This window comes from Cryptomeria japonica, chromosome 7 (genome assembly GCF_030272615.1).
Source record: "Cryptomeria japonica chromosome 7, Sugi_1.0, whole genome shotgun sequence".
Lineage (NCBI taxonomy): Eukaryota > Viridiplantae > Streptophyta > Pinopsida > Cupressales > Cupressaceae > Cryptomeria > Cryptomeria japonica.
The window spans coordinates 331,197,049-331,212,731 of NC_081411.1; the positions used below are offsets into that span (position 1 = coordinate 331,197,049).

The window sequence follows — 15,683 nt, forward strand, 5'->3', positions numbered from 1 at the left end:
ATTTTGTTGATGTTTGGAATTAACAGACATTTTGCAATTGATTTTTTTGTCAAAAAAATGCATGGACCCTTATAAATTATCTGCTACAACTTTGCTTGCCATTGAGATTTGTTAATTGTGAATTTAAGGGAGACTCCCATGGTGGCAAAAAATTAAAGATTTAGAGGATTTGTTCACATTTTAGGATAAATTGTATGTCTATAAAGAAAATTACTTGTAAAATGGATTAGCATTCTTCATGCTTACACATAACATCGTGACAATATAAGCTACTATATTTAGAGATGAAGATTAATCGAAAGCTTGAATTTACATTTGTGTAAAGCTTGGTTATTTGAATACAACACATAAGCTTGATTGTATTGAGATCCCACCTCTGTATCTTTCCCTTGCTCAAGCAAACATCAACAACAACACTGTGATTTTTTTTAATGAAAATAGTGTAACTCCTTTGACTGAAAGCAACTGATTTCATTCGTTAATGGAGGCATGATGACCCACATGTCAGAGCTACATGTTAAATTAATTTTTTTTTTCTACTCTAATATCCAACAATTCACAACTAAAATCAACAAATGTAAAATAACCTTACACAATCACAACTGGGCTTGGGGTCTCTAAACATTTCTATCACCAGATTTGGCATCATGATTGCTTTCACTGTGTGCATGAGGGCTTTCTTCCAGTAAAATCTTTGCTTATTTCTATCCATCAAAGGCTTAGCATTAGCTAGATATAATTTTTTGCCTTTATTTTATATAGTTTGGTGGAAATTCAAAGTCCAACAGTGGAGAAGGGCAATGGAAATGTCGATGGGAAAGAGATAGCTGAAAATCAAGTGTGAGGTTCATGAATTTGTATCCTAGTGTTCAAATTTTTTGGTGTGAGATGCAATTTTATCAGGGGGTTCCCCACCTATAAAAGCCTATCAGTTAATTAAATATGTTCTTAATGGCTAGATCAATGAGTTTACAAAGTTGTTACATCTTACCGGTGTCAATGAGATGATATGCTTATGAGTGAGTATTGAGTGATACAAATATTAATTAATATATTGAGAGGATTTCTCAACCTCCAAATACATGTGTTTGTTGACCAATAAATTAGGAATTCATAAATTTAAATGTTTCGTTCAACATGAAAATATAGGCAAAATATGAAGATAAAATGGTTGTAGACAAACTATTTAATGAAAATGCCTAATCAATTGTAGTGGGAAAATTAGGAGTTTTGGGAGTCAAGAGTATGATTTATAATAGATTTTCACTTGTTATTAAAAGGGTAAAAATTCCTTTAGCTTAATTTTTTAACTTGCAAGTGAAAATGTAGTTAGGAAGACACTTTTATAAAAGGGGTAAAAAGTTGGATGTGAATGCAAGTAAAGGTTTGTGAGGACCACTTCCAATTTACAAAAGGGGGAAAAGGAGGAGAATAGATGTTTAAATATACCAAGACACATTATTGTATGCCCAATTTAGTTAATAAAAAGCTAATCTTTTGTCAATTGTCAGTCTTCGATTCGATTTGATTTTTCCTCTTCTCTTATAATGTAGTTTTTGGGTATTGTTCAAGTTAGTTGTTAGATTTTGGAGAGAGGTTGCAAATTTTTTTCTAAGATAATATTAAATTCAAGCTTATAATTGTTTGATAATTACGTTATCAAATTAATGAAAACTATGCTTAAATATTGATATAATCTAATACATGTCAGTATTTTGCAATGACACTATATTTTTTCATTACCATATGAATGCAAGGCTTACTCTTGTTTAGTTATATAAATTGGCTCCATTTCTTCATGTATGCTTTAGGGAATCTAACAATTTTATAGTTACACATTTGTTGCACTTATGCTAGTATTCAATTAGTTTGTATCCAAGAGATACAATAAAAACATTATTGTTATTTGCTTGTAATTTGAAGTCATTCTAACCTGGTATGTGGAGTTTATGAGATAGAAATGGAATATTATCCAATATAGCATCAACGATATACTTTTAAATTTTGATGATGATACCAATCATAAAAGGCAACCTTGCCATAACAAATCACATAAAAGTTAATTGAAAGGACAAAATCAATTCCCTTGATATTCTTCATGTAGAGGCTTGGACCCCTCACTTCATGATATTTATATAGTCACATTCCTTTTTAGTGTGTCACAAGACAACTATTCAGGATGAAGATAGTTACCACCTATGAAAATAATGAGAAATAAGACATGGACTTAGTAGGGAGAACCACACAATAGGAATAAGAAAAAGAGAAATTAATAAGCTATAAAGATAAGTAGGAATAAATGAAGGAGGTATGGAGCTGATAGGTAAAATGATGGAGAAGAAGGGATAATAAATGAATATGTGACAGTAATTAAGGATATCGATAATATATTAATAGAACTAGTTACTCGAGGGAATGGCAGATGAGGAACGGGTTGGTTTACTAGATAAAAGAGAAAATCTATGTCAAGTAATATTAACATGACTAGATATTCATTGGAGGAGAGGAAAATTGATTACATATAACAAGGCATCTTTATTGAGGAGAAAAATGATGGGATATGGAAGTTTGGATGAAGTAGTCCATAAAAAAAAAATTGTCACTATTTAACACTTGTTAGAAAACCATTCAATACAATATTCACCCTCCCAATAGGAATAGGTGATTTATTTTATTTTTTTATAATTTTGTGGGAGGACCTTGGTGTTGTCCTTAATATTTTTATAGCCCAACTAGGGGTTGAGATATTCTTGAGGTATTTATTTGTAGCGTTATAAATTTCATCCCTATGCAATTTCTTGCTTATCTATGTCCTATTTTAGTGTTCCAGGACTTCTATGCCTGACATACTTGATCTAGCCCTATCTAGCATCTCATTTTGACTTGTCCTTCTCATTTTGGACCTTAGGTCCCATTTTGAGGCCACATTGGAGGGATCAAGGTTCCTAGCTCTCAAGAGAAGGCCAATCAAAGCATCTTGCCCCCGAGTGTTTGGGCCCAAATTTAAACCACGTGACGGTCAGCTTGGTTAAGAAATAAATCTTTTCCTTTGTTGGCCTGCTCTGATTTTTTCACTTGAAGATGCTTGGGAGAGGTATATAAGCAAGGTATCCTCCCTAATTTTATAGGATCATGAATTAAGAAGGAGAGATGATAATATGATACCAATTTCACACCTCAAGTCCTCAAGAGTAAGAGATCTAGCATCAATGCATGGAATATTAGGATTAATTTGTAGATATATGTATTTGTGATGGTGTCTATGGTCTTCTCTTCCTAAAGTCAACTACATTCAAGTCAATATCAAGCATATTCATGAATATTTTGACATCGAGAAGATTTATGAAGGTATAAACATTCCATTTTCAGTTCTAGCCTTTGCTACCTAACAACACGCTTTCAATTAAAGTTTAATTCAATTCAATTTCAAGTTAATTCCTAAAACTAGGGTTTGACTTAGGAAAATCCATTTCTACCCAATATTTTCTCTCTTTTTGTGTGTGGGAACAAGTGACGAACCTACGAAAAACATGTATAGAGCAAGTAGGAGGAAAGTTGCAGTCTACAATTTGTCAAAGCTAAAATTGTCGGGAGTGGGCTGAGTAGGGCACCTTAGTCCTAAAAGCAAGTTGAGATGGGTACCTTGCTCCCTCTACTTATGCCTAAAATTCAGATTGTAGGTTAGTTACATTCTGCTTTGTTGGATATTCTTTTTGAATTGGTATGTCGATTCAATATCTTTCTGTGCATGTTGAAAATTGTCATTTCATCCTATTTGATCCTAGTTTTTGCATTCTTCATTTATAATTTGCATATTCAGATTCGCCCACAGTGAAGGACCATTGCATATGTTTTGTGCTTAAAACATCTTGAGCCTAATGGATCATTCTCCTTCCAATGTAATCCGATAGGCACTAAATATATTCCTTTTTTGTATAGACTTGTGAATCCTATTTCTCCCACCTTAAATTAATGATATTTTGAGAATAATCCTTGAAGATGAGTAATTTGATGTTGAATTTAGAGGCCAATTATATCCCCCAAAGAGGAGCATAAGCCTCGACATAGTTATTGGATTATATTACCAACAATATCATACAAGAGAAAGAATGTTATTCCTTATTACTCATCCTCCCCCAATAGATCTAAGGTTCCCATATGAGTCTCCATCAAATTTGAACTTAATCCAAACAAAAGGGGGATGCTCCAGTTGACTAGACTTCAATTAGACTTTATAATCATCTAGATTTACATGATGGAAATTTTCAAATCCCAATTGACACCATCCTTTAATTTAGGAACTTTTTTCATTCATGGAAGAGATTAAAAAGTTAACTTTCATAAACCCCATTATTTTAGCACTCATCCTTGGAAAATTTTCTTGCCTCATATTAGAAAATCTTGAGATTTCCTTCTTTTTTAACTTATTAGATAAGGTGGGGGAGAGAATGCTTTTAGAGTTTCTTGGAGGAAAAAGAAAGGAAAGTAGTCTCCTATTGTAAAATTAAATTAGATAGAGATGAGGCTTGGACGGTGAAGGATAAACCTGGAGAGGAGCAAGTCTAGGGGCTTAAAGGAAAATGAGAAATCAAGGAATAGGTGGTGTATTGATTCCTCAATAAATTGACAAATAGAACATTTTTTGGGGAGGGGGATACCTCTCTTCATTAGGTTGCCAACAATGTGAATTGTGTTATAGGAGGCTATCCAAAATATATAAAAAATTTGACCTTGGGAGTGAGTTTTTTATCCAAAAGGTTAACCCAATGGAAACCAACATCAACAAGGTCAGGATCCATTAGATACCTAGCCTTTACATTGAAGAAACCATCAACACAAGTAGACTATAAAAGTTTGTCTTATTAAGGAAGTAGAGTGATGCCATTTTTTAAGTTTTTATTAAGGGTCGATATACTGTTAAGGATACCGAAGCTTGATTTTCCTAAAGTTATGGTTTTACAAAATTTCTATAGTCATTACCCACCCACTAGTCTTTAACTTTATGTACAAAGGAATATTTAAATAGAGGGGTAATGGAGAACCATGGTTCTAAAGAACTTAAAGCAGTAATAAATAATCAAGCATCATCTTAAAAGAGGTTTTTGCTGACATCACCAACTCTCCATATGCAAACTTTGTTGATATCTTTTTTACTGTTGGACATGATGTTCTATAGGATCCTTGGGGGAGTTTATTTATGGTGAGGAAGAGATCAATTTCCCTATTATCGTGATTTTTTACTTTGATGATGTTAGTCCAAATGGTGCTAAGAGTTAAGAATGTCCAATTTATATTTGGTTAGGATGGATTTATTCATTCTCTTAATTTTCCCAAGGCTCAAGCCCTCAAAATGTTTGCAAAGAGAAACCTTATCGTAGGTCACTAAAGGAATCATACTTTTTTCTTTTGCTCCAAACTAAAGAAATATTTTTTTAATTTGATTCATTCTTTCAACCACCTCTCTAGCACCTAAAGGAGCGAGATAATATATACTAAGAGGGTTGAAATGGATCTTTTAAATAGATATAACTTACATGACTTACATTCATGCATCCATCTTTGCATTCATTATTCAGCAATGAGATTCTCCATAAGTTGATCTTAAGGGGGGTTTTTGAAATGATTTGGACAATCACCTAATTAATTATCTAACTATGTCTCTCGTCACTTTATTACAATTAAGATAAAGTTAAGAATGATTTTCTAATATTAGGTCGAGCTAATTATAGGTCAAGTTGTTTCAATTCCATGATTAAGAGACTTTATGCTCTAATTTAATCCTCTACTAGGGTTTTATCTTGTGATTTTATAAGCATTCATTGTACTTTATCTAGGTTATTTATATTGATATTGATACTAGATTCTCTCTTGGATCCATTATCTCTCAAGGTTGCATAACATCAATCATGGCTTCTTCTCTTTGGATGTGATAGGCATTTTGGTCGCAAGTGATTTCCAGGAGCTTTGGGGTTAGCTATCAACTCCAAGAAAAATAAAGCATCATTTTCTTCATACATCACTCAACATGGGTTGTTGATATTATTCTTGTCTGTAAAAAAAATGGAGAAATCATAATTTGAATTGATTTCATCAAATTTAACCAATCCTCTTTAAAGGAAAATTACCCCTTTCCTATCATGCATCATGTGCTACAGATCAAATTCAATATCTTAAATGATGTCTATGATATATGGGTTCTTGGGTTACAATTAAACAAGTGTAGCAAAAATTAGTACAAGACTACATTTATTATTCCTTGGGGAATGTTTTCTTATAATTGCATGTCTTATGGTTTAATCAATGCAAGTTCCACCTTTTAGCAAGTGATGGATCTCTCTCAAAGTTTTGAACAACAAAATTATTATTATTTACTTATTGGATCTCATCTTATTTTCAAATAAAAGAGATATCCATTTTAGGGATTTAGAGACAGTTCTTCAAAGATGTAGAGAGCATGACATCTTTAAATCACAAGAAGTCAGTTTAATGAGTAACAACAGGTAAGAAATTAGGGCACATCATTTCAAAGGAAGGCTTCAAAATTTATGCTATTTAAGAGTAAGTTCTATGCAGTAGCTAAGTGTAACTTCCAACAAAACTAGCGTCAAATCCTTCTTTGGGTAGGTCATTTTTTAAAGAAAATTTATGCTTGTATTTTTAGAAATTACAAGACACGTCTCAAATATGATGAAGGAGAAATGAGGGTTTAAATGGAACAATTTAGTTAAGCAATGTTTCAAAATAATTAAGAAATCCATTTCTCAGGCACCAATACCAGTCTATCCTAACATTGAAAAATATATCATGATATATTGTTATGCCTCTGAACACAATATGGTTGCCATTATATTACTAGCTATCAATTAGGGATTATAAGCCCCTGTAAAAAATAATGAGCTTAATTGCTCCCAAATTGAAAATATGCTTTTGCTATAGTAAAGATCGTCAAATAATTCATATTTTATATTTTATATTCTCCTTCCGCTATGTATGATGTTGAAATAAAAGCACATTAACTTAGCAATAAATAAAGACAATAAAAGTGGATCTTGGATTACAAAATTTCAAGAGTATGATATTGAAATAAAACCAATAAAATTTTGTTAGGATTAAAAGACTTTGCAAATTATTTGTCGAGAATGAACCAAGAGTTAAAGATGATGTGTCTCTTGCACTATTTGTTAGCTTAAAAAACGAGTGCTTCTCCAATGTTGCATACTTCTTATCATACGAAGAATTCCTACCTCATATGTCAACTACTGAAAAGAGGAATATCAAGCTTAAGACAATCAAACGTGTCATTTGATGTGACAAATTATAAAAAAAATTATATGGAACATTCTTTGAATGTATGTAGATATAGAACAATAGATGAAGTTTTTATAATGGTTTAATAATGAAGCTTGTTAAGGGCATTATTCTTCCTTAGTCATTATCTTCAAAATATTGTGATAATGCTAATGTTTGCCTAGCATATTTAAGGATGCATATGAATGGATGGAAATGTGTAGAAAATGTAAGAAATTTATTGGTAGATCACAATCTGTAACATTCCTCAGAGGTTGGTGACAATTAAAGATACATTTTAGAAATGCGAACTAGATTTTATTGGAGCCATTGGAACCCACACTCTAATGCAAGACATACCCATATTCTCATTGCAAATTATTACTTCACCATGTGGGTATAATATATTTCAGTTAGGTAGAATAATTCTAAATTGGTGTGCAAATTTATAAGCAAACTAGTCCATTTTGGAGTCCCCCTAAATTTAGTAACTAATAACACAACAAATTCATCTTCTATTAAGATATCTTTCTTTTCTTATGAACATGGAGTTACCTTGTCTCACTCATTTGATTATTACCCTCAAGGTTATAGGTAGGCAAAATCCATCAATAAAAATATGGTTACTATTATTAGGAACTTGACAGACAAGAATGAGAGAAATTGGCACAAAAATATGTATGACGCATTATGGGTAGAAATTATCACACCAAAAAAGACCATTTTGCATCTCTTTTTTCTAAATTATTTAATGGTATTGACAAAACTCTACCCATTTCCTTGGAATTATCATTTTGTAAATTGGAAGGTGCTATGGAAAATGAGAAATTCCATATATCAATGAAGAAAATGGTTATGCACCTAACTAAAATTGAAGAACATAGGGAAGAAATGGTTGAAAAATCACACAACACTAGGCCAAGATGCAATTTTTTATAGGAGAGCTAGCCCATAAAACTTCATGGTAGGAGATATGGTTTTACTTTGGGACAAGATGAGGGAACCTTGAGAGGCTCATGGGAAATTTGATTCTCTATGGAGGGGACCTTTTTCTAAATTATTTAATGGTATTGACAAAACTCTACCCATTTCCTTGGAATTATCATTTTGTAAATTGCAAAGTGCTATGGAAGATGAGAAATTTCATATATCACTGAAGAAAATGGTTATGCACCTAACTAAAATTGAAGAACATAGGGAAGAAATGGTTGAAAAATCATATGACACTAAGCCAAGATGAAAATTTTTATAGGAGAGCTAGCCCATAAAACTTCATGGTAGGAGATATGGTTTTACTTTGGGACAAGATGAGGGAACCTTGAGAGGCTCATGGAAAATTTGATTCTCTATGGAAGGGACCTTTTTCAGATTTCCCAATTGTGTTAAAACTGTTTATTTCTTGGTATATCTAAATAGTACAATCTCATCATCTTTGTACAATGGGAAATACTTAAAACTATATCAATTATAAAAAGGATTGTCTCCCATAGTTGTACCATAGTTTCCTTTCTTTCTTTGTTCTTTAAAGTTCTTGTTTTGCATTTTGTTTTGTTTTTGTTTGACTGGGTCTTTCTTTCGCCTAAATTTATAGCCCAATGGGTAAGCAACTTATTCTCTAAAGCTAAAATTTTGGGTTTATTCTAAGTCCGATGTAGTCTTAGTGCCAAGTAAGACCCAATTGTTGTCTTTCACTTGTTTTCAGTTGAAAATTATTTAAGTGTTGAGTCATTGACAAATTTGGTAAGTTCCAAAACTTGCATCGACTCTTGACAAAGTTTTCATAACCTTTTCAACATCCAATAGTACCTTAACCTCTTGTTTATGAAAGATAATGCTTGTGTTGGTGCTTTGTCTCAATTCTAGGGTTTATTTTTCTCACAAATCAAATTTTCTCTCTATTTGAATGTGAATGATTTTTTTTTGAAGATAGCATCAAAGGTTTACCATAGTTGCAAACTTTTTTGAGATATGCCCATTCTCATTAATGTAGTAAAGTGGTACATGTCCATTCCCACTAGTTTTATTGTGAGTAATAGTTGAGTGTGTTCCTATTCACATAATATTATAATTGTGAAAGCTCATATTTGCAATTAAATTATCTAGTAAGTGCATGTCCATTCCCATTGAAGCAGTCAAGTGAGTCATCCATTCACACTTAAGTAGGGAAGGTTGTTGAAAGGTTTCCTATTTTGAGGAAACAAGGTACCTTTATACAAAGAATAAAAAGTAAATATTTTGGAAAAAAAGTAGTTAGAGGAGGATAGAACGCATCTCGAATCAAAACCACAAAGTTGGAAGAGGCATGGGAAAGAGAGTAACTTGTTGCAAGTCATGTCAAAGTATCAAGGGTACATTAAGGTTGGAACACCAATTAAAAGTGTGGGTCTATTGTTGAACCCCTATTTGTGAACATTAAATTCACAAAAATTTACGAAGGATCGTGTCCAATATAGGATTCTTATTAACCAACTTGCAATCTTGTATCAACCAAAAATATTTTGTTCCCTTTTGATTTTATTTTTTTGTTTTTTGTAGGTTTTTAGTAAGCATTTGGAGTTGGTTTTCATCCCTTCTTCTAAGAGATTTGAAGAATAATGACATGCATCAATATTAGCACAAAGGTGTTATATTGTGGGAACCCTGTTGCACTTTTTCATAAGCTTTAAAAATATTATTCTCCATTTGCTGATAGTCTAGATTGTGAAATAACGACATGATTCTAATTCACAATCAATTTTTTTAGCTAATTCTCCAGTCTTGATATACGATGATATCATTCAAATTCTGAGCCATCGAGTGTCTATATGCATGGAGAATATGACATCCTTAACTGTGCTTCATTAAATTTTAAAATTCAAATTCTTAGTTTTGTGCCAACCCATGAGATTATTTTGCAGCTAAAGCATTGGATCTTAGTTGTCACCAACAATCCCTAATGTGTCATGGGGAATCAATACCCCTGTCCATTCCCACCAAAGTAGTAAAGCGAGGTGTGAACATGCCAATCCATGGGATTGCTTTACAAATAAATCCTCGAATCTTAGTTGGCACCAACAATTCCCAATGTGTCATGAGGAATAAGTACCCTTTGTCTGTTCCCACTAAAGTAGTAAAGTGAGGTGTGTCCATTCCCATTAAAATAATAAAGCGAGACATGTTCATTCCCACTAGTGTTGTTTTGAAGAATATTTGAGCATGTTACTATTCACATAATATTATATGAAAAATAATTGCGTAAGACCATCCAATTTAGATGGGTCTAGGTCCATTCCCACTAAAGTAGTCAACTAAGGCATTTATTCACACTGAAGAATGTAGTGTTTTTGAAAGGTTTCCTATTTCGAAGAAGCAATGTGCCTTTGTGCAAAGAACAAAAGGTATTTTTTATGGAAAGGAAAATTTCAGAAAAAAATTTGTTGGAGGAGGAGAATGAAACACATCCCAACTTGAAACTACAAAGTTGGAAGAGGCATGGAAAAGGCTTTGACTCCTTATCACAAGTCAAGTCAAAGTGTTAAGGGTACATTGAGATTGGAGCACCAATTGAAAGTGTCGGTCTACCATTCAACCCTTATTTGTGAGTTCTGAACTCACAAAATTCTACTTATGGTGTCTAATGTAGGATCATCATTGACCAAATTGCAATCTTGTATCAACCAAAAATATTTTTTGGCCTTTTTAACATAATTCTTGTTGATAGGCACAAAGGTTTTTTATTGTGGGAATTTTGTTGCACTTTGTCATAGGGTATAAACAAAATATTCTCCATTTATTGATAGCTTAGGTTGTGAAATAACACCATGATTCTAATTCATAATCAGTTTTTGTTAGCTACTTCTCCAATCCTTGTTTCATGATGATATCTACTGAGTTTCTATGTGAATAGAGAATATTACTTCTCCAATCTTGGTTTCATGATGATATCCACTGAGTTTCAATGGAGAATATAACATCCTTGATTGCGTTCATTGAAATTTCAAATTTAAATTAGATTGTTTAAGAACATCCTTGATTGTGTTTCATTGAATTTTAAAATTCAAAATTTTAGTTTTGTGCTAAGTCACAAGATTGTTTTATAAAATTCTTGGTTAAACTTCATTGAATTCTCAAATTCAAATTCTTAGTTTTGTGCCAAGCTATGAGATTGTTTTATAACATCCTTGATTGTGCTTCGTTGAATTTAGCTTAGATTGTTTTATAACATCCTTGATTGAACTGCATTGAATTCTCAAATTCAAATTCTTAGTTTTGTGCCAAGCTATGAGATTGTTTTATAACATCCTTGATTGTGCTTCATTGAATTTAGCCTAGATTGTGCAATAAGACCATGATTCTAATTCATAATCAAATTTTGTTAGTTACTTATCCAATCTTAATTTTATAAATGAAAAATGTAACATCCTTAATTTACTTCATTCAATTTTCAATATAACATCCTTATTGTGCTTCATTGAATTTAGTCGAGATTGTACAATAAAACCATGATTTTAATTCATAATCAAATTTCATAATGATATCATTCAAATTTTACACCATAAAAAATAAAAATAAAAATAAATTCAATTTCAAATTCTTAGTTTTGTAAATCTTTGGATCTTAATCATCACTAACAAAGCTTGTAAAGTGAGTGTCCATTCCCAATGTTATTGTTTTGAGTAATAGTTACTCGAAAACAAAACCACCCCAAAAATCAAAATGAAAATTTGGAGATGCGGGGAATCGAACCCCGTGCCTCTCGCATGCGAAGCGAGCGCTCTACCATATGAGCTACATCCCCGATGTCTGACCTATGTTTAATAGAAATTATATAAATTTTGTTCTTTCAAATAGAAGTCTCATCTATCTTTAATTTTTTCCGTTGCGGTGTGGAGCTGCAACTCAATGTCGAATTGATATTGCTCTAATTCTAGTGAGAAAGGTTTTTAGTCTCGTGAGCAACTCAATGTGCAAAAGCGGATTAGTGTTAATAGCATGTCGTGTGGGTTTGAGAGGTGTTTTCATAACTTCCCATTGACCAAGGTGGTGATGAGGTCTTCATGAGTTACATGATTCTATCCTTTTCTTACATTTTTATTATGTTATGGTGTGTTTTGAATGTTGTTCTTTCATCAAGTTTTGTGTTCTTATTTAATAAGAATCAACGTGTTAGTCGTGAGTATCAAAAATCCTTTCAATAGTTTTGTTATTTCAATTGTTATAGCGTTTGCATTTCGGAGAGGTACAATGGGTAACACAGATAGTAATTTGTATTGTTTTCAATGTTAGATTAAGATGTACAAATTCAAAACATTTCAAAAAATATTTGCTCGAGCTGTTTGTGTGGTTGACTCTTGAAAATAAGTTGGGGAGTTGATCTTCGTGAACCTTGCCTGCGAAATAGAAACTCAATTAGACTTAAAACTGAGGATATTTGTGCATTGAAGTAAGTGAACATGGTTGGAGATACTTGCATTTTTGTATTAAGAGGTGTTCCTTGTAAGGGAATGTGGTGATTTCCGTGAGCCCTGTTTGTTATACATTATGTTAGCCATCTTTATTGCTCCCCCAGATAATGTGTATGTCATGCCAACTTGGATTTTCTCATAATGGATATTTGCTAGTTCATTGAAACAATAAACATGTGTTTCAATACCTTCACTATCTACAATATCAAAGCTAAAAACCTGGCTGCTTCCTTTTTGGGTATTATATTGGTGGATTTCCTTCTTCACAATTACATGTCCCTTGATGGTCCACCTTGGTTGAAAGGGGTTCAAGAGTAATAGTAATTGGTGTGATGCTCATACTTTGAGGTAGCTTAACACCAAACAATGTTCTTTGTCACCCCAAGCTCTTATTTATTTCTTGACATGTTTGGCTATGTATTTGAATCACATAGAGGAGGTGTAACTTGTTTTATCTACTCTTCACATTTTTTTTTTATCGTTAATAGTAATAATTGTTTATAATATATTTGAATTAATTTTGACATGTAAAATAAATAAATTTCAATGAATGCAAATAAATTTAAAATGTAAAGTTGTGCAAAATATTTTTATAGTATAAAATATTTTTATGATATATGAAAGTAATTAACTTAAAATATTGATTATTATTGTTGTTGATTGTTGATATATCTTCTTTACAACTATCACAATTCAAAAGGCATTCAAAATTTTCTATTATCAATTTCAACAATATATAGACTTAATCATCCTATGCCTTGTCCTCCAAAATCTCTTTGACTTTTTCATTTCAAGACATGGAAGAAATGCTTCACTATAATTCAAAATAAGTCTATTTATGAGAAACCTTTAGTAACATATTCAAGAATATGATCATCCACAATGATAGTTATTGGTGTTCCCATGAATTTTAAAGTATGTGTACAACACCATCTTTGTCTATCATAATTGGAGGCAGGGGGATGACATCCATAGACAAAACCCTATTCTTTTTCTTGTGTTATTTTGTCTAATGTAGGTCAACATTTGATGTCTTAGGTAATGATGAGTTATAACTATACCTTGAAATTAAATAGAAGATGGATTGCATTTTTTTATTGGTTTTAAAAAAGGCAAGAAAAACTTTGTAACAAAAGTTGCTTTATAAGGGAGAATGAAGATGGAGCAGCGGTAGATGAGACTAGGGCTTCGACCAAGGGAGTTGCAGGTTTTTCGACCGCAAGGAGATTGCGCTCAGGGTCGAAGATATGCAAATCAAGGAATGCGGCAGAATTTCACGCAGTCACAACCTGGTAAATGCCCTTGACAAAATCCAAGCAAGGCTTGGGAGGATCGAGATAGGTTCTTTCATCCCCACAAGCAATGGGGGGAGGAAGCGTTAGATCGAGAATCCAAATATTTGAGAAAGGAGATTACTAGAACCCAAGGGCATCACAATAAGGAGTATGGCCTGAAAACTATATGGCAACACTGCCAAGAGAAAGAATCGCGTCCCAGAAGAAATTTTTAGAAGCTGACGAAGGTCCCAAAGCGAAAAGAGGGCATGAGAACAAAGAAAGTTTCCTTGATGATAGACAACAAAAGCTGGAACGACTCTGTGGCCTTCTTCCGGGAGAGGGGATTATTTGTAAAATGTTTCGGTGATTGGTCGTCGGTGGGTAAGATGAAAGGTTGGTGTGCTGAAAATTGGAAATGCAAAATCAAACTCAAAACCCTTCCAAATGGGTTTTTCTTGGTAATCACTGAAGATGGTAAGGATAAGCAAGGAATTTCAAATAATGGACCTTTTTTCATGGGTGGAAGGGGTTTGTATGTTAGGGATTGGGAACCTAACTTAAATCTGGTGCTGGCTCCAATTAAAGAGGTACCTGTCTGTCTAAGATTATATAACCTCCCTAGAGAATACTGGAATGAGGAGTTCTTCCAAACCCTAGGTAACAAACTGGGTTTCTACATCAAAGCGGATGAGGCTATTGAGTCCAAAGACTTTAGTATGTATGCGCGAATATGTATTGGGTGGAAACCCCATTACCCACTTCCAGAACAAGTTGAGATAATAACAAATGCAGGACAATGGCTTCAAAATATAGAGGTGGAGGAATCAAATGAAATATGCAAGCATTGCAATAAAGAAGGACACACGGAGGAAACCTGTTTAATAGGCCCTAAAGGGAAAACTGTGGAGACAACATTAGAAGATGAGGTTACCTTCCACACAAACAAATAAAGTACAAGGAAGGAAATGAGATCAAATGAGGACATGAATCAACCTCTACAAAATCCCTTTATTCAGGGGGAGGTCTCGATGGCCCACAACAACACCACCCAGGAGGTGGAAGAAATTGTAACAGATGTTGTTCTTATTAACAAACAAAGGGAGGCCGCAAGTTGGGTAGAAGATGCCATTGCAAGAGTAGAGAAAGCAGTTGATATTCTAGATGAGGTTAAATCCAGGGTCATTCCTCTCGTGGAAATAGGAGTCAGTTCGGAGATAGTACAACACTCTGAGAAGGATAAGGAATTGGGGACTGACAAGGATGAATCCAAGGAATATAGGGAATCTGATGGAGCTGATGATGAGGATGAATGGGGATGGATGGATGAGGAAGACATTCTGGAAACAAGGACAATAGAGCAAACGGAGCCGGTGTGTAACAAGGTGCAGATGGGGGAAAAAAGATCCAGAGACAGAAAATCAAATCAATTTAAGATTGCACTGGCTGGAAGTGCCAAAGGCCAAAGTAAATTGATAGTAGGGAAGGGTGTCACCCTTCCTGAAGGACAATGAAAATTGTAACCTGGAATGTTAGGGGTTGCAATGCCCCTGACAAACATTGATTGATCAAACGAGGGTTAGATCAATTAAGGCCAGATGTAGTTTTCTTACAAGAGACAAAGATGAACAAAGAGGAAGCTAAGGCACTCATGGGATCCTGGAAGTAGTGGATGGGG

At 33.3% G+C, this 15,683-nt stretch overlaps 1 non-coding gene across 1 annotated transcript; it reads right to left on the reverse strand.

Moving 5' to 3' along the window:
* Positions 1–11,991: 11,991 nt before the first annotated feature.
* On the reverse strand, positions 11,992–12,064 carry TRNAA-CGC (transfer RNA alanine (anticodon CGC)). The gene has a single exon. It is a non-coding gene; the product is annotated as a tRNA-Ala (tRNA).
* Positions 12,065–15,683: the final 3,619 nt, after the last annotated feature.